At 39.2% G+C, this 4,133-nt stretch overlaps 1 pseudogene; it reads right to left on the bottom strand.

Annotated features, from left to right (window-relative positions):
* Nucleotides 1-2,464: 2,464 nt before the first annotated feature.
* Nucleotides 2,465-4,133, bottom strand: part of LOC102860263 — a 3,167-nt pseudogene continuing 1,498 nt past the window's right edge.

The raw sequence follows: 4,133 nt of genomic DNA, 5'->3' as shown, positions 1-4,133 counted from the left end.
AATAAAATAAAATGTAGGCAACATTACAATAGGAGCCCCAAAGACGTGCTAAGTCAGACAGACTTACACAATCCCACTTTTGATAAACAGCTAACATTGGTAAATACGTAAAAGATTTAAGGTTATCACTGGTGAAGAGTTGCTGCTGAAAAGCTACTCGATTTCTACTTGTATTACAACTTAGAACTTTGGGAAATGGTAGTAATGTTTGTACGACAAGATGGGTGCAATTTATTTTACTGAATTGTACACTGTTAATCATGATTAAAATGCAAACTATATTTAGCCATACTAGATTTTTTTTTTTATTTTATTTTGTGTGCGTGTACCGTCAAATCAGATCTGACTGGTACAGGAGGATATTGCGCCTCCTTCTCCGGCAGAGCGTCTGGTGGATTCGAACCATGTTCCTCTGGAATTGCAGTGCAGCTTCTTGCCACTAGGCCACCAGAGCTCCCCGCCATACTAGATTTTTAAAGAATGTTTATAGTTACACTGCAAAAAATAGAAAAAATCTGGAAGCATTTGAAATGTTCCTTAATAATAAAATACATTTGGGAAAGTCCAAAAGTAGATTAATTTTTTCAAAGTTAGGAATAAGCCTCAGATAAAAGATGTCAACTCTCAAGAGGCATTTATGAATTGTGGAGATCAGACAGAAGCGCTATGGGGTGGAAAAAAAAAACACAATCGCGAACGCTGCTGCCCTCTTGTGCTCTGTGGCAGAATTGCAAACCCTACAAGAAACACCTGAACGCAGACGTTCTAGAGTGTGGGAGAGTAAATGCAATCCTTTTTTACGTTCCTGATAATCCCGGGTATGTTTTGATCCATCTCTATCATCTCACATGTTTTACCTTGTTGTTACTGTGTGGTACCATCGAGTAGGAAATGACTCATAGCTGGCCCTCCAGCAGGTTTTCAGAGACCCGCTATTCTGATGTGGATGGCCATTCCTCTTTGCTAGTCTGTCTTAATCTGAGAGCTCTGCTAAAACCTGTCCACAATGGGTGATCTCTTTGGCATTTGACACACTCGTGGACAACACAGGGCTCAGATCTGTTGTTTATAGGGTCACTCTGAGTTGTACACAACTCGACGGGCTGCACCTAATAACAAGGAAAATTTCACAAGAGATTGCTGTCTTTCTCTTGTGAAGCAGCTGGTAGATTCAACTATTTGCCTTTGAGATAGCAGTGCAGCTCTCTTTACCCCTAGATCTTCTGCAACAAGTACTCTAAGATCTCCTCCCTTTCAGTATGCAAGGTTGTGTGATCTGCCTAAGGCAGGTTATTGATGAGTCTCCCTTGATCCTGATGTCACATTCCACTTCAAAGAGCTCAGCTTCTTGAATAAATTGCTCAGCAAATTGAATAAGGATGGACAGAGAATACAATCCTAATGCACTCTCTTCTTAATTTTAAACCATGAAGTGTTCCCCTGCTATGTTAGCACAACAGCCTCATAAGTCTACGCAGAGGTTTAGCATGAGCTCAATTAGAGTTCTGGGATTTCCATTCTTCTCAATGTTAGCTGTAACTTGTAATGATCCACAGTCAAATGTCTTTGCATAATCAATAAAATATAGACATTCTTCTGGTTATTCTTTACTTTCAGCCAGAATCCTTCTACCATCAGCAATAATATCCCTGGTGCCATGGCCTCTTCTAAATCCTGCTTGAATTTCTGGTACAGTTCTAGGGAAGTGTGAATGATATTCAGTAGTGTTTTGCTTGCATGTGATATTAATGATACTGTTTGACAGTTTCCACACTATTGGATCCCTTTCTTGGAAATGGACAAATGTGGACTTCTTCCAATCCACTGGCCAGACAGCTCTCCTCCAAATTTCCTGGCATAGACTGGTGATCATATCCAGGGCTGGATCCGTTAACTGAAACAAGTAAATTGGTATCCCAGAGATTCCTAGGGCATTATTATTATTATTATTATTACTTTCAAAGTTCATACACATTGTGTTTCATGCTATTCTTCATTCATATTGTCTTTCATAGAATCATTTTCATGAGTTATTTTTTATAAAATTAATCACCATTGTACCTTGCCCATTATTTCCCCATCTTTTTGCCTGGGTCCTTCCCATTTACTTCCCCTTACCACCACCCACCAACTGTGTAACCTTATGGTCTCACCCCTATCCAGTTTCATAAGAGGCCTTCATTTTTGCCAATGCCTTCAGTGCAGTTTCAATTTCCTCCTTCATTACCATTGGCTCCTGCTCATATGGTACCTCCTGAAATTTCTCAGTGTCAGTCAGTTCTTTTTGGTATAATGACTCTAAATATTCCTTCCATCTTCTTTTGATGCTTTCTGAGTTATTTAATATATTGCCCATAGCATCTTCCATTGTTGCGAGATTTTCCCTTTTTACTTTCCAACTCCAGCTCTCTGCACATTCCATTATAATACATTGCTTTGTCTTCTCAAGCTGTTCTTTGACATTTTCTGTTCAGCTCTTTTATTTCAGCATGTTTTCCCTTTGTATTTGCTTCTTAATGTATTTTTTTAAAATAGTCTCTTCTGACATTCATTTTGTTTTTTTTCTTTCTTCTGTCTCCAGGATGGATGGAGAAGAGATTGAAGTTGTTAACAATTTGAGCTTGTTTGACTCCACAATCAACACTCTTGGCACAAGCAGTCAAGAAATCAAAAGATTAATTGCATTGGGTAGTCTGCTGTAAGGGACCTCTCCAAAGTGCTAAAGAGAAATGAGGTCAGTCTAGAAACTAAGGTGTGCCTGATCCAAGGTATGACCTCCACATTTATTTGCCATGCATCATAGACCTGGACAATGGCTAAGGATGACAGAAGAAAAATTGATGCCTTTGAGCTATGTGCTGGAGAAGAGTATTGAACATACCATGGACTGCCAGAAGAACGAACAGGTCAGTCATGGAGATGGTGAAACCAAGTTTCTCCTTGGAGGCAAGGATTTTGAAGCTCCGTTTCACATACTTTGGGCAGGAGGCCAGGAAAAACCAGTCCTTGGAGAAGGACATCATGGTTGAACGAAGGGTGGAGGGACAGCATGGAGAGGCAGACCCCAGATGAGATGGATTGACATGGTGACTGGGGCAATGGGGGTAGGTGTGTCAGAATAAGTGAGACTGACTCAGGAGAGGGCAGGGTTAGATGGCACATAACAACAACAGCTTCTGTCTTTGTAATGACCTTTTGCTTTCTTCATGGATGATATTATCTGGTCTTCAATCACTGGTGTTCAATGCTTCAAACTTATCCTTAAGATGATCTTGAAATTCAGATAGAATAGATTCAAGATCATATCTTGATTCTTGTGGACTTAGTTTAATTTTCTTTGGCTTAAAATTGAACTTGCACATGAGTAATTGATGGTCTGACCCACAGTCTGCCCCTGGCCTAGTTTTGACTGACAATATTGAGCTTCTCCAACAATTCCTTCCACAAAGAAATTGCATTTGCATTCTTTTTTTTTTTTTTACATTCCGAAAACCTTTATTAAATAATTAAAATCTATCCAAACTGTAGATGTCAGAAACTATTATAGTAACATGGTGCTATGTGAACCGACCTGGGTCCATATGGAGGGGGGAAAGTGTCACCAAGGAAGTGTCTGTATATATATCCATCCAAATTCTCAAACACGCCATCATTGTTTACTCGATATTCCTTCATGGCTTTAAGATAATCTTTAACATCATTAACAAAGTCAATGAAGAGCTTCTGATCATGTATAAAGACACCATTTAGGAAGAACTTATTGATGAATTGATCAAGTTCTTGCCAATGACGGAAACCATCCAGTTCTTCTAGTAAGTATTTTACCATCAGCTGTCTAAATTCCTCTATTCTTACAGGATTCAACACTACATTAAAAAGACTAAGGGATTCTTGCCGAGCACGGTCAAATACATCAGAACAACCTTTTCTCAAAGAATGATAGTTTGCTCTCCTGCCCTCCCTCTGCGTGGCAGGGCCTCTATTTTGCTGCTTTTGTGTTGTCGCCTTGTATTGTGGGTATAAATGTGCTCGATAAACTGTTCTTGATTTTTTAGCTGCTGCTTCTTTTGGAGCACCATATCTTTTATTTCTCTTTTCAAAGATATTTTTGGTGGTAACTTTGAAATGTCTAA

The sequence above is a fragment of the Elephantulus edwardii genome, unplaced genomic scaffold (assembly GCF_000299155.1).
Source record: "Elephantulus edwardii isolate Elephantulus edwardi_28Jun2011 unplaced genomic scaffold, EleEdw1.0 scaffold00121, whole genome shotgun sequence".
Taxonomy (NCBI): domain Eukaryota; kingdom Metazoa; phylum Chordata; class Mammalia; order Macroscelidea; family Macroscelididae; genus Elephantulus; species Elephantulus edwardii.
The sequence above is the reverse complement of the archived record's forward strand: the minus strand, read 5'-3'. Positions and strand labels throughout refer to the sequence as shown.